This window comes from Primulina eburnea, chromosome 2 (assembly GCF_022965805.1).
Source record: "Primulina eburnea isolate SZY01 chromosome 2, ASM2296580v1, whole genome shotgun sequence".
Lineage (NCBI taxonomy): Eukaryota > Viridiplantae > Streptophyta > Magnoliopsida > Lamiales > Gesneriaceae > Primulina > Primulina eburnea.
In genome coordinates, this window is record NC_133102.1 from 21,222,921 (window position 1) to 21,245,991 (window position 23,071).

Below are 23,071 nucleotides of genomic sequence, written 5' to 3' on the forward strand. Positions count from 1 at the left end.
CATTATGAAAGTATTTTTATTTACAATTTACGCGCCATGAAAAAGTATTTTACGAAAATGTTTATGTTCAAGTTTATGCATCCTCATGAAAAAGATATTTTAAGTACAAGTATTTTTCACCGTTATATGTTGACTGTATTATGTATTACTCGTCATAAAGATTATGGTGTGTTGAGTCTTTAGACTCACTAGGTGTGATGGATGCAGATTGTGAAAGCCCGAAAATCCTCGCTTTAAAAATTTGCGGAAAATTAAAAATTTTCTTTTTAAAGAACTTAAATGGCCTCATTCATAAAATCACTGATGAATCAAGTTCAATGTTTAAAATTTAAAACAGCGGAAGAAAATAAAGTTTGTCAACAAGTACAATTTAAAAAATATCTAACGACTGATAAAATAGTTTGCGGAAAAATAACAACTGCTGCGCTGAGGTCCTCGGGTGCCACTACTGCCGACCCAAGCTGGCTCACTGGTCCCCGTCCTCTACCCTGACCTCATCAGTACCTACAACAATCAAGTCTAGTGAGCCTAAAGACTCAGCATGCATATATTGCAGGTAACGAGTAAAATCTGAGGTAAAATATGCATGGGATAAAATATCATGTCATGAGTCATGCTGAAAATAATTTGTACTGATGCTGAAAATAATCTGTACTGATACTGAAAATAATCTATACTCATGCTGAAAATAATTTGTACTGCTGCTGAAAATAATCTGTACTGCTGTTGAAAATAATCTGTATTGAGCAATTATAATACGTGCATAACTGAACTGATAATCACGGTAAAAACATTTGCTCCTTGGAGCCCTGTACTGAAATAACTGGTAAAATTTTCTGTTGAGATTATGTTTTACGCCTGTGGCCATTGCACTAAGCTGAACTGATCGGTAACTGACTACCGGGGAGCCTGAAACTGAGCTGGCGGTCACTGAAGACCTGATGGTACCATCCGTAACTGATAGGTCACTGGCGACCTGATGATACCAACCTGAACTGAGCGGTCACTGGCAACCGTATAAATAATGCTCCCACATAGTGAATGAACCACAAGCCATATCGCATAAATCTCAAAAATGAATATTTTCTATGCTCGTAATATAATTAACCAACATAATTAAATATGAACAATTAAAATCATGAACTTGCGATATTTAAAAATACCTATAAGACTTGATTGAGGTTTAGAAAAAGTATATACATGCCTTGGTTTGTTTTGACAGAAAACAAACGAAATAACGACGCGGCGCGGCGGAGACGGAGTGCTCATCTTTTCCTCATTAATTCCTTTAAATTAAGCATGCACCATAATTATTATAATAGCGTAAAAATCGTAAACGTGATGCATGAACATTTAAAAATATTTTGATTCGTGCTCAAGGCGCTGCTAGTACTAAAATCTCACTCCGAGTGCAAAATTACCATTTTGCCCCTGGAAACTAAAAACTTATCGTTTCACCCCTAAACATAAATTTCACGTTTTTGACATTTTCTTAATTCCATTGACTCTAACATGTCTCAAATAATTATTTAAGCCTACATGAATTCTCCCATATTTTTATTTGTCTTAAATCAATGACTTTTAAATAAATCTTTAAATACAACATATTAATGCATTTTAAATCCCGAATTAAACCAAACCTTAGCATAAAATTCCCAAATTAAAAATTTAGACTTCTAATAATTATTTTAGCTTAAATATAATTTCCCATAATTTTATTAAGCTTAAATCTAGGCGTTTCAATTAATTCTTTAATTAGCGTTTCGTGCGGCGATCAAATCCCGAATAATTCCAAAACTCATTATTTTGATCCAAAACTTACCAAACTCCTAAAATTTTCCCAAAACATATTTAAAAGTATTCCTAGACGTAAACTCGAGCCCATTTCGTAACTTAACCGAATTATTTTAAAACTTATACCGGAGTCCCGATTTTAACCCGAATCGACTCGAAACTTATCTAAATTTTCCCCAACTTTTCTCCATATCTTACAAACACTAAAATATCTTAAAATCATGTCATTAAGTCCCTAAACACACGGCTGAAACTTCCAGCAAATAAAAACTCTCGGTCCCACATTTTGAATAATTAAACTCCAACACTTGTCTCCCACCCCTTAAATAATCGGTGCACCTTTCTCCCCTCACGTGACCCACCTTACAAACATTATTAAGCTCCTAAAACTTAACCACAGCCCTTAAACCTTCGGTGATAGTGACAGGACCACACAAACTCTCGGCCCCTTCCCTCTTCACCTCTCGGCCGTACCCCTCTCCTTATTCTAAAGCCATCCGTTTCACCCCAACGCACCAGCCATGAACCAAGACATCAAGGACCTAGTCCTGACCCTAAGGAACACCCTGAACCAACGTCGCTGCTCCCAAGCAAACGGCTAACAGCTAGTAACCGAGGACAACCCCAAGCTCCCTACCGAGACCCGTGCGCCTCTACTTGAACCGATCGAACTCTCCGTCCCTCCAGCCAGCTTCAAGCCGCATCAGACCCCATCTCAGATCCATCAGGATCTGGTCCAGGGCTGGAGGAGGCTCTCGCACAGCTGGTGTAACCCGTGAGCTTAGATCGAACCTCCTACACCCAACCTCGATCTGCAAGACCCTCTTAGTTCTACCCTGAACCTATCAACCTCACGTTCCTGCGCTTATAACTCACACTCTCGATCTGCACAAGTCTTCGAAGATCTATTACAGCAGCTCCTTGCACTATATAACAGAAAACATGAGTGGCAATGAAGGAAATGCAACATGCAAACCAAAACCGAAAAACTTTCATGTTCTTGGTGGGATCGGGAGTTTGCTACAATAAATCACACAACAGCATGTATATGGCGTATGAGATGCATAAAAGAGAGTACAAAGCGTGCCTGATGATTTTGAAGATCAAGAACGGTGCGAGGGAACCCGGATGAATTTCTTTAGAAAGAACAAGAGGAAACCGAAACCTTCTCAGCTGAAGAATGCTGAAATCCCACAATAAAGTTGAAGGGGAGAGTGGTTGTCGGCTGTGAGAGAAGAATTAAAATGATGCCATGTGATGATCTTAATTGATGGACAAACGCACGAGACGGACGTTTCTTTCAAGGGTGGGAAGGAAACCGATGGGGCCTAAATCTTTAAGATGAAAACGTGGGTGTGTTTGCTGCTGAGGAGGTGTCGACTACTTGGAATCATTAGGTGTAGGATAAATGATATTTAAGGATTAATTAAGTAGTTAACAAATTAGTTTATGAGCTTAAATTGTTTAATTAAAAGATTAAAAAGATAATTAATCTCTATAAACTCGAAAGTAAGATCATTAAGCTCAAACTCACTAACGAAAAATATTTCGAGTTGAAAAGATTTTGAAATGATTAGTCGAACCCTTAAAAAGTCTCCCGATTCGATAAAATTTGAGTACCGATTAAAAATAAAATCTTACGGGTAAAAATACCCAAAAATTTCCATTTTTGTAAAATACACTTAAAAATGCTAAACCTTAATTTATAAAAATAAAATCATGTAATAAAATAAATTTTTCCGAAAATTCTCCGGTCTCCGATCCTCGTCCGAACGTGAAACGCAACTTAAAAATCTTAATGTACGAACTTTTAAAATTTCATGAACTAAATTCCATCATGCATTAATTATGCATAAATTACATAAAATAATTAAAAACATAATTTAATGAAATAACATGCTAAATTACCACCTCTTAAATAAGTTTTTTATTAACTTATCTCAATACTCCATCTCCAGTCCGGCCTCACTGAAATAACTGAAATGCTAAAAAAATCAACTACTGAACTGAACTAATAAAATAATTAACCTCAAAGAAATGCATTTAAAATAATCATGCAATGAAGTTAAATTAAATTTAAAAATCTAGAATTATGCATGACTTATACGTAGACTGATTTACGGGTTCTACACAGATATTGATGTGGGAGTACTTGACGGATGATCTAGACTGGACTGAAGGTGCACACAACCCAAGGACCAGCGCTACATTTTCCGCATTATGATTTATGTTTTATGTTAAAGATTTTGAGACTATTTATTTATGTTTTGAGAGATTTTCGAGAGTTTAGTATGGGCTATACTTTCAACATTTATTGCTTTTGAGGTTTGGTAAAACGACATAAAATTTCTAGTTTGACAATTGCCTTCCAATTTTCAAATACTAGTTAGACGATTTATTTTAAAATGGTGCAAGATTATTTTTATGTGCATGTGCATGCAATTCGAAAATGTGAGAGTTTAAAAAATAAAATTCTAGTACTTTTAAAGTAATAAAAAAGATCAGGACGTTTCAGTTGGTATCAGAGCAATGGTTCTGTAAAGGGTTGTGCCACCGTCTGCGCCGGGAAGATCAGTCGTCAAGCCTCAAAGTTGTAAGTTTTACATGCTTTATATGATTCTATGATATTACCTGCATAAGTACATGAATTATATGTTTACGTCACATGTTTAATAGTTTTATGATAATATATGTTTTATATGCTTTGAATTTTTATACGTGATACGATATGGAATGAAAAAATTATTTGATTTTAACGCATGTTGGTTTTGTGGTGGAATTGGACGATGTTGATTTTTGGGTTTTAGAATTGACGTTCTACTTTTTGGGCTATAAGTTAATCGAGAATATTATGAATGCTTTGGGACACGTAGATTCTCTAAGAAAATTTTTATGATTCATGGTTACTAGTCGAATTAATTTTTGGGAACTAGACGTGAAGAATAATTATTCGAGGATTACAACGACTTTGGGAATAAGAAAATAGATAAATTGGGATTTTAAGTTGATGAAATGTAAGATTGGTTATAGGAATTGATTTTTGGGAAATTAAGTTTAAAATTATCGAAATTATGTAATGGGAAACTGTAGAAGGAAATTAAGAATGCCAAGAACTTATGGGTTAATCGTAAGATTTTAGAAATTAAAGGCCAATTAAGATAAAATTTTGAGGAAATTAAGAATTTATTTGAAGTTATTAAGGAATTTGGGAACTAGTTTAGCAATAAGCGATAATTAAATGGTTTAAATGATAAGAATCTTGAGGATTTAGACTTTTAAGATTATGTAGAACCTTGAGATATCTCGGTTTTAGTATTATAAGAAATTTTAATCAAGGGTTTTAAGGATGAATCGATATTAGGATTGAAAATCTAAGCGTTAGCGGACGTGTTTGGGATTTTAAGATTGAAATTTGATAAGTTGATGAATATTTTGGGTATAAAATAAGAAAATTAATATACGATAAGTATGACCATCCATCTTTTAACTATGTGAATTTTAAGAAAAATGAAAATTCGAGGTTATAATAAAATAGCATTAAGTAATTATGGGTCTTTTTAAGTTGCGAATTGCAAAACAAGGATTTAGGAGGAAGATTTAATTGGGATCAAGGGGACGTAAGAACATTTTAAAACTTAAGTTTGATCAGAGTAGCGCAGCGGAAGCGTGGATTTTTGGGATACTAGAACTAAGTCTAAACTTTGGGTTAATAAGGATAAGCGAATTTCGAGGACGAAATTCAATTTAAGGGGGGAAGATTGTAACGCCCCGAAAATTTTAAGGTCCACGTAAACCACATGCATGCAATTATTAAATTCTCTGGCATTTCAATTAAATGTTTTAATTCCATAAATTAATTATGTGACATGCATGTTTATTTGCTAAATATGATTTTATTGTCATCATGCATAAAATTGTATTTTTAAGGATTATTCAAGCGACGATCGAGGAACGGGGACCGAGGGCTGAAGAAAATGCAAAATATTTTTATTCAATAATTATTTTTAATTATTTAAAAGATGGTCGATGCTTTTTAGTATTTTCGAAAATAAGGGTTTTGAGGTGATTTTATACGCCGGGACGTAAATTTTATCGGTGTTGGTTTTTCAACTAAAAATCGAGCTTTTTAACAACCCGGCTAATAAATTCACATTTTTATTAAAAGAAAAACTTTGCCACTATTTTAATTAATGCTAATTTAACTAAATGGGCTTTAATTTATGCCGTAATAGGCCTAGAGTTTATTTAGTTGTTAAATTAGTATTTAAAAGTGATTTAACCCTATTCTACAAATCATAATTCGGCCACCCTATTTCCTCCAATCAAAACTCTCTCAAGCAACACACACATTCACGCCAGGAGTTGGTGGATTACCAGTAGAAGAATGTGGGCACAGAGAGGTACAGTGATTTCGTGGGAAATATTCAGAACTGAATTTTATCGAAGATTTTTCCCAGTCTCGTACCGAGAGGACAAGAAATTAGAGTTTGAGAATTTGAGCCAAGGGCAGCTGAATATTGACCAATATGCTGCTAAATTCTCGACTCTACTGCGTTTTACTCCTCAGATAGCTGTAAATGATGAAGCTGTAGTGAATCAGTTCATCAGAGGGTTGAATTCGGAGGTAGTTGCATTTATGAATTTGCAGCGACCTTACCATATTGCTGACATCCTGAGTAGAGCGAAGAGAGCAGAGGCGAGTCTGATTAGACAATTGACAAGGTTGTGTGTGAAGCCACCTCAAACACAGCAATCCCCTCTTCGAATTGAGCGTGGCAGTACGAGTAGAAAGCAAGATTTGCTGAAAGCTCGGAAGAAACCATTCAAGAAACTAGAAAGCGACTCATCTAGCTCCAGCGTTTCTGGTCCAAGCTATACTGGAGTATATTGCAGGAGTTGCGGAGGGAGACATTCCACCGAGCAATGCCAGGGAGTGACTGGTAGATGTAATATTTGTGGACAGCCGGGACACTTTGCTAAAGTCTGTCCCCAGAAGCGTTCCCGAAGATTGTAGGGAACAAAGTTCAATTGAAAACACAGACCCAGAATACACTACATGTACTATTCTTTTATGATTATACTGCATACGTGTTGATATGTACTAATGCATTCTGTATAATTATTTGTGACTGAGTGGCATGGAGATATTCTGTATCTGTTGGGTTTGTTTATACTGTAGTATGGATGTCCTTGCTTATTGAGGAAATGTTAATATCAGAGATTTCTGTATAGATTGTATACTACAATAAGATGAGAATGAAATAGAAATAGATTATGATGTACTGGTGTTTTCTGATTTGAACGCATTATTGATATATATATGCTGAACAAGTACAGAACTATTATAGATTCCAGTTAGGAAAGTATAAGATTCAGACCAGATATGGCTGAAGAGTAGAGATTTCACAGTAAGGATTCTAGATTTAGAATTCCTTTGATATCTGTATTGTCTATGACTCGATTGATACAGAAAGGAACAGATAGTATCCGTATGTATTCAGTAGATCTACTGAAATCGAGCGTAGCATTGGTAGATTTGCCAGAAATGTACGAATTGGCAGACATTAGCCCAGATAAGATTTCAGATTTGTGGATTATATCAGAAAGATAGAGTTCAGAATTGAATTGAGATCAGACATTGATTGTATGTTAGATTCAGTACAGAATGATACAAAATGAATTAAAAGAATTGAAAGATCAGTAGAAGAGTACTGACCAGGAGTACATCTGATTTAGTGATGCTCTTTGGCATGTGTCAGTATATTCAGAGATGTTCTGATGATTCTATGCTTGTTATATCTATGAGATTTTGATATAATTGTAGCATTTGATTGATTGAATCGAATATCTGAAGATTGTATTGAATATTCTGAGAACTGTGATGATTGTATACAGAAATTGTTCATATAAGAATCTTGCTTAAAACAGATTGTATTCAGAATATGCGTTATCTGAAGTTAGTATACAGATTGATTTTGATACAGTTAAGATTGCAATCAGTGATTGATACGATATCGATATCAGAAAGACCAGAAAGTTCAGAAATGTCAGAATTGTCAGAGATATATTTTGTCTGATTTGGTAGATTATTTTATGCGACTATTGCTTTATATCTGCTGAGTATTGTTATTGCTCTAAATCAGTATTGGAGACATCTTATATTGTTTTGGGAGCATATTTTATTTGCAGATAAGATATAGCAGTTGAGCAGAATGATATGAAGATATTTATCAGCAATCCTTGTTTTATGAGTTCACTGAACTCACTAGATCTGTATATGTTACTGATATTCCGTACCTGATTGGATATTACTATTGTTTTGAATTCGTTTATGATACAGATTGTTTTGAACCGTTGAGAATATATACAGTTCAATTGTATCAGAGTTATTTTCAAAAGGTACGGCTATTCAGAAATGTGCTCAGAATATTCAGAACTAGATTTTAGTAGTCAGAGTCGAAAACAGATATGTGATTTTGCGTTTTGTATGAGAATGATTAGCTTGTGTTGTCAGAATGTTTCAGAATTGTATAACAGAATTGATATCGATAGTCAGAGCCGAATACCAGGTAGATATTTCCTCTTTAATTTATGTTATTAACTAATTGGTTTGTATCGAATAGTTCGAATCTGAGATGACAGATGGTGTCAGAAACAGATAGTAGTAGATTCAGTTTTCAGTTTGATGATTGAGAATGTATTTTATTCGAACAGATAGTTGTGATATAGACAGATGAGATCAGTTATAACAGAATTGTACTGGAATTTTGACAGAGATTGTACTGAATTGTACAAATTGTCAACAAAGGAAAACAGAAAGATAGAAATCAGAAGATTTATTACAGAATTGTATAGTTCTAAATAGGAATGGTAATACATTTCTATAACCTTCGTAATGAAATTACCGTCAGTTACAGATTGTAATATGATATGATTAAGATTGACAGATTGTTCAATCTATATCTATTAGTTTGTACCAGATCACGTACAAACATGACCCAATGACACAGATTGATGTCAGAAAAGTGGTCAGAAAGATCAGAATGCCAATTATGTCAGATTGTGATTTGGCTTGAGTTTGTATTCGTGACGGAATATATCATGAACTCTTTCTTAGATTGTTTCACAAATTGACAGGCAGTCAGAAGGTACTAGCCAGATATTAGAAGATTTTTGTACAGCTTTAGTGCTGGATGTTAGCACTAGTTGTTATGACATATTGTCACTGTATGAATTACTATATGACAATAGTTATTAAGAAAGTTCAGAATGGACAGATTTAAGAAACCAACGTCGGATGATGACGATTGGTAGTCGAAGCTAAAGGTTGTATATGTCTTTGTTTGAGGTAAACAGATTTGATAACAGCTGATGATACTGATATGTGATAAGCTGTAGATTGGTTTATACGGATGTTGTATAGGCCAGTATGATGAGATTGATTTTGTCAGAACTAGTTTGAGGGGTATTATGACATTATACTTCGTGAATTCTTATTCCAGACTGGAATCAGATATTTGAGTTTTGGTTTAAACTCTGTATGCATTTCTTCTGATATATCTGAATTGATTGTTGTGAGTTCGAGGACGAACTCAGATCTAAGAGGGGAAGAAATGTAATGCCCGAGATTTAATTACTGTAATCAGATGTTGATTAATTGACATAATTGAGGTTATAGGAACTCAAATGACGAAGCCGGGCGTGGTTTATTTTAAACCAAGATGTTGAACCGAACATCTCAAGATGTTAGACCGAACATCTCGCGCCCGAGCGGTAGAAAAGCACCGCCCGAGCGCGATTGTTTAATTGCCGAGGGCCGAGAATTGCTCGCCCGGGCAGAAACTTTTGACCGCCCGAGCGCCAGGAGATGTTCAGCCGAGGATCTCGACCGAAACTGCCTCGCCCTAGCGGTAGGTTTTGACCGCCCTAGCGAGAGACGTGCAGTAAGAAGAATAAGCCACTTTCCTTACATGCGGGAATGTGTATATATATATGTTTAAGCATGAAATTCTTCAGATTTCAGCCGAGGGAAACGAGGAAAGCTTAGGGAGAAAGCTTCAAGTTCCTTCGAAGACTATTATTGTGATTTTGTGCAATCCGTCTGTCTGATTTTAAATCCGACTACAGTACTGTGTTCCTATCAATGCAGACTACAACTGGACGTAAGTTTTGTTACGTTTAGACAAGATTTGAATTTATGATATTGTCAGAATTGAATATGATTCAGATATGGCGTTTCTGCTACCGTAGACATTGTAGAATTAAAGTCAGATTAAAGAACAGACCGTTTCTGTAATTATTATGATTTTTGAAAGATATTGACTGAGATTCTATATCAGAATTGTGCTAATATTCAGAGTATGATTGTATTGACACTGATTATGAGTGTCAGTATGATATTTGTGATGTTCAGAATTGACGGGGTTATACAGATTGTATTGTTATGCCGTCGAAACATCAGTTGAGTTAGATTGATCAGATTCAGATATGATTTCGATTAGATTTTCATATCGATGATATGAATCAGATTGTATCTTGTTCAGATATTGATCAGATTATATACTGAATTGAGTATTGATCAGAACATGTTGTGTATTGAGTTATTCACTGATACAGCGTATTCGATATTGTCATTTCAGATTGATATGGACAGAGTTGAATACAGATCATCGTCTTCGTCAGACAGGGACGACAAAGGTATAATTCATGTGATATATGGGAAGACATAACTCAAATAAGATCCTATTTGAGTTTCCCAATAAAATCACATACTTGACTATTGTTTGTCTTCTGATATGATTATGATTTTTTTATAGAATTTATATTCAAATCTTTTGAAATGAGCATGCTTTGTTTACAGATTGTTATACATTGCATTTGAGATAGGAAAGTTTGACAGATAGTCAGACTTCTAGACGTTCGGTGTATCGTACATAGGAGCAGACACCCTCCGATTGTAGCACCACGATACAGCCATGGCCGAAGTCTAGGAATAAGACGTACAGTTACCACGATCGGTTGAGTAGGTAACAGCCATTGACGTCTTATTCATCACGGGATCCCTAGAGTTATAGTTGAGTCGAGTCTAGACATGATTTGACTAGAACTGCATGTTTTTAGAGATGTGGTTTCATAGACTATGAAACCCATGTTTATTGCTTTCAGACATGATAGCCCGGTTATATGATTTGATTTGAATTGCATGTTTATCTGATTGAGCTGCATGCTTATTTTGATTTGATTTCATAGATTATGAAATCTATTATGTTTAATTTTATTCATGATAGAATGTTTCATGATTTACTTTGTATATATGCATGTTTACCATGTTTTATACTGGGATTTATTCTCACCGGAGTTATCCGGCTGTTGTCTTGTTTTGTATGTGTGCATGACAACAGGTGGGGCTGGATCAGGGTCGAGATGACGATGAGAGAAGACGAGTTAGCGTGGTGATTCCGGACTTGTAGCAGACTTGGTTTATTACTTGAATTTAGTAATTGAACCTTAGACTTAGGTTGTACAGTATTGTACTTTTCTACTGAATTGTAGTTTTATACAGATATGTATATTATTTAGATGCCATTACCTTCCGCACTTGTATTATAAAAAGAAAAATTTTTAGACCCTGTTTTATCTTAATTGATAATTAAATCCCAAAGATGATTAAGAAGAAGATCAGCGTCCGGGTCCCCACAAGTACTCAGGTGCAATGTCGTACCTAAAGCCTGTTGCAAGCTGTGCCAGAAATGTGAAGTGAATCGTGGATCACGATCTGATACGATAGACTTCGGCACACCATGTAATCTGACTACCTCTCGGACATAGATCTCAGCCATCTGATCGTGTCGATATGTCATTCTGTATGGAATAAAACACGCTGATTTGGTTAGTCTGTCAATAATGACCCAAATCGCGTCACAGCCTCGGGATGATCGAGGTAAATTAGTCACGAAGTCCATGGAAATGTGATCCCATTTCCATTCTGGAATAGACAAACTCTGAAGTAAACCTCCGGGCTTCTTTCTCTCAGCCTTCACCTGTTGGCAGTTTAAACACTTAGACACAAATTCTGCAATATCTGTCTTCATCTGTTTCCACCAGAATTGTATCTTCAGATCGTTGTACATTTTACGGCCTCCAGGATGAATGCTAAACCGACTACAGTGCGCTTCTAACAATATCTGTTGTTTCAAATCTGAAACATCTGGCACTACAAGATGGTTATTCACGTATAGCACATGATCACGTACCTGATATTCTGACACATGCCCTGATCTAACCATCTGAATTGATCTCTGAACATTCTGATCCGTTCTTTGTGCTTCTTTAATTCGAAGCAAATCTGTCTCAACTTGAATCGAAGCAAGTAGCAATGGTCTACTACCTGTATCAAATGCTAATCCAGACAAACAGCAATCTTCAACTAAATTCGAAACCCCTATCTTCGACAAAGATAAAGCACAAACCTTTCGACTCAAGGCGTCTGCTGCTGCATTTGACTTCCCTGGATAGTATTTGATTTCACAATCAAAGTCTTTTAATAAATCGAGCCATCTGCGATGTCTCATGTTCAATTCTGATTGAGAAAACAGGTATTTTAGGATTTTATGATCCGAGTAGATTTCAAATTTCTCGCAATAAAGATAATGACGCCAAATCCTTAATGCAAATACGATAGCCGCTAATTTCAAATCATGAATTGAGTATCGAGTCTCGTGTGGCTTTAATTATCTCGAGGCATATGCGATCGTATGACCTCGCTGCATAAGAACACACCCCAGCCCTCTGTGAGGTGCATCACAATATACAACGAAATCGCCAGTACCGGAAGGAATCATTAAGACAGGTGCACTGGTAAGCTTCTTCTTCAACTCTAGAAAGCTGGACTCGCAATCTTCAGACCACAAAAATGGCGCATTCTTCTGTGTCAACTGGGTAATCGGCTTCGCAATACTGAAGAAATCTTTGATGAATCTTCTATAGTACCCTGCTAGACCCATGAAACTACGTATCTCTGGCACAGAAGTCGGTCTCGGCCAACTGATAACAGCCTCAACTTTACTCGGATCCACAGAAATACCGTCTCCAGATATGATATGACCCAAGAAGACAACCTGTCTCAGCCAAAACTCACATTTTGACAGCTTATGTAAGGCACGAGAATTATCAGTTGTCATTGATGTTAGATTTGAAGAGATGAGAATGCATGACACAAAAATCAGAATTTTGAAATTGAATAGACCGTACCCGAGCCTAGAGTAGGAGTGCACCCACGGTCAAGAATATAAGGATTACGAAGTTTGGCCGAAGCCATACCGCACACGCGGTGCTAGGAGACACCGCACCCGCGGTGCCGTATTCAGAATTTAGTGATGCAGGCCGAAGAGACACCGCACCCGCGATGAAAAACCCAGCGCACCCGCGGTCGTCGAATTGCTGGAAATGAAGATGAGGCCGAGAGCTAAGCGCACCCGCGGTGCAAGAGGACCGCACCCGTGGTGCTGCATGCGAAAATGCCACCTTTTTTTCTTAAGTTGACACATGGCAGGGTATATATATATATTGTGTGCTGAGTCATCATTCTTCCACTCCAGCAGACTGAATCGAGAATCCCTTCACTATCTTCAAGCTCCTTCAAGGTTTAAAGGCAAGATTGTACAAGATTTAACCATCCAAAGTTTGATTCAAGCATATATTCTTGTTCCTTGCATCATAAGCTTCAAAAGGGTATACTTTTTATTACCTTGCAGCATGTTTCGAAATATGCATGTTGAAAGAAATTCAGATTTGAGCTTTATATTATGTTCTTGATATGTTGAACTTGATATATTCGCCTACCGGATCGAATTACGGATGTCGTGTGCTATTATTTCGAAATTCCAGCATGTATATCGAATTGGATGGGAAGAATTGAGCATGTTACATTGGGTTTTGATGAGAGATTATTATTGTTTGAGTTATCGGTATCGCGAGACTACGCCGTTATGCCGTCAAATTGAATCAAAACCAAGTATTGATTTGTATATGAGTTGCTTGAGATGTATATTGATAGAATGTATGTCTACATTGCCTTTCAGAGTTATTATTGTCAGACTCGACATTCCGACTTCGAGATCTCGACAGACATTGTGCGAAGAAAGGTATAATTCATGTGGTCACGGGATTGCACAACTCGATTCAGATTTGATACGAGTTTCCCTAAATCACATACTAGATTGTTATTTATGTTTGATTATGATTACGCTTTGTTTATAGATTTATATTCAAGCCTTGGAGATAGGAATCATTGACAGATTTGTCAAACTAGACGTTCGGTGTATCGACGCGTAGGAGCAGATCATCTCTACGTGTAGACACTCGATACAGATTTGACCGAAGTCTAGGAATAAGACGTACAGTTACCCCGATTGGGAGGGTAGGTGACAGATCAGTGACATCTTATTCACACCGGGATCCCTAGATTAGAAACGAATCGAGTCAAGAATTAGATGTTGAATACAGATTTGTATTCCTTTACATGTTTAGATTTTAATTCATGTTACTTGATATATGCTATGCTTTTGTACATGATTATTACATTGCATGCATACATGTTTTATACTGGGATTTTTTCTCACCGGAGTTATCCGGCTGTTGTCGTGTCTGTATGTGTGTATGGCAACAGGTGGGACAGGATCTGGGTCTCGAGCTAGATGAGAGATTGATGATAGCGTGGAGATCTCGGGCGTTGAAGATTTCTAGTGTTTTCCTACTAGACTTGTACTACTTATGTTTGTAGTTGGTATTTGAATATCAGTGTATGTTGTACTAAACAGATTTGTATGTACACTATGTTGTTAATTATTATAGAGACAGATTATGTTTTAATTATACATTTGAATTAATGTTAAAAGCAAAATTTTGACCCACATTTTCGAGCAAAGATCCAATAAATCCCAAAAGAATTGAGTTAGAGCCCGGGTCCCCACAGCTTAGCATATAATCTTTCATTTATCAGTGTTTGCAACACAATTCTCAAATGATTGGCATGCTCATTCAGATTCTTAGAGTACACCAAAATATCATCAATAAAAAAAATCACAAACTTATCCAAATACATCTGAAAAATGCGGTTCATCAAACTCATAAACACCGCTGGAGCATTCGTTAAACCAAAAGGCATGACAACAAACTCGTAGTGTCCATACTTGGTCCGGAATGTTGTCTTCGGTATATCAACATCTCGAACTCTGAGTTGGTGATATCCCGATCGCAAATCAATCTTTGAATAGATAGAAGATCCTTGCTACTGATCAAATAAGTCGTCGATTCAAGGCAAAGGATAATTGTTCTTTATCGTTGCCTGTAATCTATACACAATCTCATAGAACCGTCTTTCTTTCGCACAAATAGCACTGGAGCGCCCCAAGGAGATACACTAGGTCTGATATATCCCTTGGCTAGAAGATCTTCTAACTGTGCTTTCAGTCCTTTCAGCTCTATCGGCGCCATCCTATACGGAGCTCTCGAAATAGGAACGGTACCTGGAATAAGATCTATGCTAAAATCAACCTCTCGGGCTGGAGGTAACCCTGGAATCTCGTCAGGAAATACATCTGCAAACTCCCGTACTACTGGAAAATCTGCCAATGCCGGGCTCGATTTCTGTAGATCTACAGAATAAACAAGGAACCCTTCTGCTCCTTTCTGCAACAATCTACTCATAGTCAGAGCAGATACTAAGGGAATCCGAGGTCTGGAAACCTTACCATAGAATTTCCACTCCTCTGTCATTTCAGGTCTGAATCTGACAATCTTGTGAAAACAATCTATGGTAGCTCTGTACTTAGTCAACATGTCAATCCCGACAATGCAATCAAAATCAGATAAACCAAGTACAACACAGTCCAAATCAATTTCATGCCCCTCAAACTGTAGTATACAATGTCTAACTGAAGTCACAGATATAAGACCACTTTCCAACGGAGAAGAAATAGACACTACAGTGGACAAGGACTCGACAGGCAATGCATGTGTCAATGCAAAACGTTCTGATATAAATGTATGTGATGCACTTGTATCTATCAACACATATGCAGGATAACCGCAAAGAAAACAGTTACCTGCAATCACGTCATCTGGCGCATCCTGTGCCTACTCCTCTGTCAATGCAAACACCTGAGCCTGTTATCTGGGAGGTTGGCTCATTGTCTGGCCACCTCTGGCTCTAGACTGGGACTGTGTGGGCGTGGGCTGGAAGGAATGGACAGACGAAGCTTGCCTCTCGGGCTGAGCTACCGAAGCTGACGACCCTGCACTCTGAAATCTCTGGGTACCTTTTTGGGGACAAACTCTGGCGAAGTGTCCCGGCTGTCTGCAATAGTTACATCTGCCCATCACTCTCTGACACTGCTCAGTGGCATTCCTACCACAACAAGAACTACAATAGACACCTGTATAATCGGTACTCTGGCCAGGACCTCTCTGTCTTGACCCACTGGAGCTCGACGAACTGCTCCCTGCTCTCTTAAACTACTTATCCTTAGCTTTCAAAAAATCCTTCTTGCCACCACTACTGCTTCCACTATAAAATCGAGGAGGAGGTGGTTAAAACTGTACGGCAGGCGGTGGCGGTCTCTGGCCCTTAACACTATAGGAAGCTCCTCGTTGCCTAATCAAGCCAGCCTCTGCTCCCTTCGCTCGGTTCAGTGCTTCAGAAAAAGTGTTGGGTCGCCCCGTGTTCACTAAGGTGAAGATATCCGGATTCAAACCATTTATGAATTGATCGACGACCGCCTTTTCATTTCCTACTACATGTGGTGCAAATCGAAGCAAGAAAGAAAACTTGGCAACGTACTCCTCTATGTTCCATTGCCCCTGTCTCAAGTTGGCGAACTCTGCCCCTCTGTCCATTTGGTATGACACTGGAAAGAAACGTTGATAAAATTCATCTTTAAAGACTTTCCAAGTAATATCAATAACTCGATGTTCTAGGGCTCGTTTCGCTGTTAGCCACCAACTCTTGGCCACTTCTTGCAATTGATGCCCAATCAGCTTTACTCTATGTTCATCTGAATAGGTAAGTGATTCAAATAACATTTCTATATCATCCAGCCAACTTTTGCAATCCGCTGCATTCACAGTGCCTTTCAAAGTCGGGGGTCGAAACGACTGAAACCACTTTAACAGAGTCTCCATCGGGGTAGCAGTTACGTCCATCTGAGTACCGGACGTACTCCCATGTTCTGGCACTTGTCCTACAGCTGGTTGCGGTATCCTTCTAGGCGGCATATCTGGTTATCAAACAGGTTAGTACACAGGCTATACAAGCTGTCTCAGCCCTCCTCTGATCATATATCTCTGATCCAGAATCAGTTCTGATTCAGTCTTGGCAATTATATGCTGTAAATCAACTCAGATACAATACAACACATAATAGGGAAAGCAATAAATCATGCTAGCACATCAAAAGCAAGGAAGATGACTCGATCTATGTAATGCCCGAGAATTAATCACTGTTCATTAACGATTATTGACTTATAATTTAAAGTGATTATTTAAGGGCCAATTGAGACATGATTTAAGATAATGTGCGGCCATTTATGTTGAATTTCAGAATGTGTTGCCGAAGCAACACCGCACCCGCGCTCAGGAAGACACCGCACCCGCGGTGCATGTCCAGTAGGGTAGCAATTTTTGAAAAACTGAGACCGCACCCGCGGTAAGAAACAGAACTGCACCCGCGGTGCAGGACCGCACCCGCGGTGCAAACAAGACCGCACCCGCGGTCGTCGAATTTCAGAAAATGAAAATGCTGCCGAAGCATCACCGCACCCGCGGTCTAGTAGTTACCGCACCCGGCGGTGCTACGTGTTTTGCGAAAATGGTGCCACCTCGTCGAATTCATGCATGGATATATATATCATGATTCTTTCGAAATAATCAGCCAAAAATCGAGAAAAGGTCTGAGGGAATTTGCTGAAAATCCTTACGCCTTTTGTGAGAAATCCGTCCGTCTGATTTTGAATCCAACTGCGGTATTGAGTTCCTATCGACGTAGGCTACAACTGGACGTAAGTTTTACTATGTTTTGACATGTTTTAGAATTATGATATTGTCAGAATTGAATGGAACTCATATAGGATGTTCTCGATATGTTAGACATCGTAGAATCGAAGTCAGACTGAGAAACGGACTGATTATGGAATTGTTATGAATTTTTAGGGTATATTGATTTATACCAGACAGATTTGAATTGTGATTGGATTACGGATTGTATTGAATATGGGTTATGGATTGTAACTGTGATCTGAGGATATTGTATTAACGGGGATATTGAAATTGTACCGTTATGCCGTTGATTTTGAATTAAATCCAGATTGATCAGATTGTTATTGATTTGAAAGGTATATTGACATGAGATTATTGATATTGTCATTGCCAGACAGACTGTGAATTCGGGTCTTCGACTGAGCAAGAAACCGACGAAAGAAAGGTATAAGTCAATGTGGTATTGGGAGATCGACTTGAGTCGGTTTAGACTCGAGTTTCCCTAAATCACATACTTTACTTTATTGCATTGATATTTGCATTGATTTGACTGATGTACTTGTTTCTTGAATTATAGATAGCAGGTATCAGACGAGTAATCTTGTGACAGAAGTGCCTGATAGTGGTGGAATCGCCACGGGAACATTGCACGATGTCTCAAGATAGAATATTAGCGATAGAGCTACAGTCCATGACGGTTAGGTCAGGACATCGGATGTTGGTTATATCGAGTAAATAGGATTGGAATTCTTCTATTACGGAATTCGATATAGGAACACCATATTTGGTTATATCGAGTAATAGGATCAGAGTTCCTTCTATTACGGAATTCGATATAGGAATACCACATCTGGAAACCGGGATCCCTAGACTAGGATTGAGTGTAGTCTGAATGATAGAGTTATGAGCATTGTCGACAGTCTATGATTGTTTATGTTTCAGATTTTGATACATATATATGTTACCTGATTACATGCTTTATATTGGTTTATATGATTGCATGTTTCATTGATTTATACTGGGATTTATTCTCACCGGAGTTATCCGGCTGTTGTCTTGGCTGTATGTGTACATGACAACAGGTGGGACAGGATCAGGGTCCAGGAGATGAGGAAAGATCGTGATTAGAGTGGATGCTCCGGACTTGGATTAAAGATAGGGTTGGACACTTGACATTAGCTGTTTAAACCTTAGTTGAATAAATGTATGTGGTACAGGATTTGTACTTTTATATACTGAGAAGTATATATGTATGTTTTATGTCACTACGTTCCGCATTTTAAAAGAAAAAAAATTTTAGACCCTGTTTTATAATTGATTAATTAGTCCCAATGATGATTAAGAACTTGATTAGCGTCCAGGTCCCCACAATCTACCCCGCTCATTCTATTCTATCTCAATCTACAGAACCTACGGCTCTGATACCACCTGTTGTGGGGACCCGGGCTCTAAATCGATTCGATCTGGGATTAGTTGGATCTGTGAGAAAATGTGGGTCAAATTTTCGCTTTTTAACATTAATTCTAATTAATAAAATGAAGCATAAGGTCTTTACTTATTTTACAAACATACAAACATGTCTTGTTCTAATACATCAATCCAATTAGTGTTTACTACAAAATACAAATACAAGTAGTCCAAGTCTAATACAACATCACTAGTCATCTTCTGCGCCCGTAGTCACCACGCTATCTCGAACTCATCTCTGTCGTGACCCATATTGTGGGGACCCGGACGCTGATCTTTTTCTTAATCATCTTTTGGGATTTAATTATCAATTAAGATAAAACAGGGTCTAAAAATTTTTCTCTTAAAATGCGGAAGGTAATGGCATCTAAATAATATACATATCTGTATAAAAGTACAATAATGTACAACAGTCTTTCAATTAATCTAAGGTTCAACTACTAAAGTTCTAGTAATAAAACCTATCTATATCCAAGTCCGGAATCACCACGCTAAACTCGTCTTCTCTCATCATTTTCTTGACCCCGATCTTGTCCCACCTGTTGTCATGCACACATACAAAACAAGACAACAGCCGGATACTCCGGTGAGAATAAATCCCAGTATAAAACATGGTAAACATGCATATACACAAAGTAAATCATGAATTCTTCTATCATGAATAAAACTAAAAGCAATAGATTTCATAATCTGTGAAATCAACTCAAAATAAGCATGCAACTCAAATCAGCTAAACATGCTACTCAAATCAAAACATAAAACATGCTATCATGACTGAAAGCAATAAAAATGGGTTTCATAGTCAATGAAACCACATCCATAACGCATGCAGTTCTAGTCAAATCATGTCTAGACTCGACTCAACTATAACTCTAGGGATCCCGGTGTGAATAAGACGATCTATCACCTACCTTCCCAATCGGGGTGACTGTACGTCTTATTCCTAGACTTCGGCCTGATCTGTATCCACATCTACAATAGGAGACTGATCTTCCCCTACGCTGTGATATCACCGAACGTCTAGAAGTTTGACTGTTCTGTCAAGACTCCCTATCTTAAATGCAATAAATAACAATCTGTAAACAAAGCATAATCATTTCAAAAGATATGAATATATCATCTATAAACATATCATAATCATATCATAAAATAAACAACAATAATTCTAGTATGTGATTTTGCTGGGAAACTCAAATAGGATCTTATTTGAGTTGTATCTTCCCGAATATCACATGAATTATACCTTTGTCGTCCTTGTCTGACGAAGACGATGACCTGTATTCAAATCTGTCCATATCAAATCTAAAATGACAATATTGAATACACTGTATCAATGAATAACTCAATACACAATCTGTTCTGATCAATACTCAAATCGGTATACAATCTGATCCAAGTCAACAATATAACAATAAATCTTAATCAATATCATATCTGATCGATCTAAATCAATACTAATGTTTCGACGGCATAATAATACAATCTGAATAACCCCGTCAATCTCCACATCACAGCTATAATACTAGAACTCATAATCAATACTGATATAACTCATAATCTCAACGATAACACAAATATGATATCGAATCTCCGTCCATATCTTTTAAAAATCATAACAATTACAGAAACAGTCTGTTCTTTAATCTGACTTCAATTCTACAATGTCTACGGTAGTTAAAACACCATATCTGAATCATATTCGATTCTAGCAACATCATATTTTCAAAACATCTCGAAACGTAACTAAACTTACGTCCTTGTGTAGCTTGAGTCAAGAGGATCACGAAACTGCGTTCGGATTTGAATTCTGATGGACGAATCTTTCACAATCGCAAGTCTAAAAGGCGTAATTCTGAGGAAATACGTGTAATTCTTCAATCTTTCTCTCAACAGCTCGGCCCTTTTTCTAAATTTCTGAGGAAATACGTGTAATTATTCTATATATATACTACATGCAACCAAGAAAACGTGGCTTATTTTTCGTGCAACACGCATGACCGCGGGTGCGGTGATTCCAGGAGCGCGGGTGCGCTCATGCTTCGGCAGCTTTATCATTTTCCAGAAATTAATGACCGCGGGTGCGGTCCTGTTCTTACCGCGGGTGCGGTCACCCCACTGTAGCTGCACCGCGGGTGCGGTCCTTCTAGCACCGCGGGTGCGGTCTTGCTACTGTAAAAATGTCCAACTTTCTGTCCATCAACCGTGGGTGCGGTCTTAGTTGCACCGTGGGTGCGGTGTGGCTTCGGCCTTTCTTGCAAAAATCCACAATTGCATGACCGCGGGTCCATTCCTGTTCTGGGCGTAGGTGCGGTCTTGCAAAACCCAAATTTCTCATGTCTTTTCTTCTTTCATTGCATGTCATGCATTCTCATATCTTCCGAGTCTCACGTGAATGAAGATTAATAATCTTGGTTTATCCATTCTGTAATTCTCGGGCATTACATTTCTCCCCCTCTTAGATCTTAGTTCGTCCTCGAACTCACAAACAATCAATTCAGATATATCAGAAGATATGTATAACAGAGTTTAACTCAAACCTTCATCTTAATGAATACATTCTGAAATCTCTTTCTTGTATCAACCTCTGCTTTCCACTCTGGAATAAGACTTAGTGAAGTATATTATCATAATACTTCTTAAACTAACTCTAACAGAATCAATCTTGCCATGTTGGTTATACAACACCTGTATAGACCAATCACAGTTCATAACAAAACAATACCAGTAGTTGTTATCCAATCTATTTATCCCAATCAAGGATATCTACCATCTTCAGCTTGAGATACCAATCGTACATCATCCGACGTTGGTTTCTTAACTCTGTTCATTCTGAACTATCTTCCTCTTCCTTCGAATTTTCTTCAAAAGAAATCTGTAGTATTCACCGTATACTATCTTGTCTATAACTATCTCATTACCCATCTGATAATTCTACCAAAATCTTCCAATATCTGGATAATACATTCTGACTATCTGTCAATCTGTAAAAAAAATCTAAGGGAAAGCTCATGGTATACTCTGTCATAAGTACAAATCACCCGGAAATCACAATCTGATATACTCTATTTCTGTATTCCAGTTATTCTGACCATTTTTCGGACACCGATCTGTGACATTTGGTCATGTTTGTACATTATCTGGTACAAACTAATAGATATAGATTGAACAATCTATCAATCATAATCTTATCATATCACAATCTGGAAAGTATTGCAATGATCTTATCACGAAATTCGTCGAATTGTACTCCCCATGTCTATTCAGAAATATACAATTCTGTAATAAATCTTCTGATCTTTATCTTTTCTGTTTTTTATGTTAGCGATTCAGACATACCAATACCATTTCTGCCAACATTTCAATATAAATTCTACCAATATTTCAATACAATTCCTGTCATAACTGATCTCATCTGTCTATATCACAACTATCTGTTCGAATATCATACATTCTCAATCATCAAACTGAAAACTGAATCCACTACGGTGCATTTCTGACCCTATCTGTGATTTCAGATCCGAACTACTGACATAAACAAATCAGTTATTAACATAAAGTAAAGAAGAAATACCTACCTGGTATTTTGTTCTGACTATCGATATCTGTAAGGCTCGAGAATTATCAGTTGTCATTGATGTTAGATTTGAAGCTATGAGAATACATGACATTTAAATCAGAATTGTGAAGCATGGCCGAAGCTACACCGCACCTGCACTGTAAAAGCCACCGCACCCGCGGTGCAGGGATAGAAAATAAGAATTTTATTCGAAACCATACC

General features: G+C 37.4%; 1 long non-coding RNA gene across 1 annotated transcript; it reads right to left on the reverse strand.

Annotated features, from left to right (window-relative positions):
* Nucleotides 1-224: 224 nt before the first annotated feature.
* LOC140822999 (uncharacterized) lies at nt 225-3,919 on the reverse strand. The gene is made up of 3 exons (XR_012116089.1): nt 2,882-3,919; nt 1,205-1,286; nt 225-504 (listed from the first exon to the last, which is right to left on the reverse strand). It is a non-coding gene; the product is annotated as an uncharacterized lncRNA (long non-coding RNA).
* Nucleotides 3,920-23,071: the final 19,152 nt, after the last annotated feature.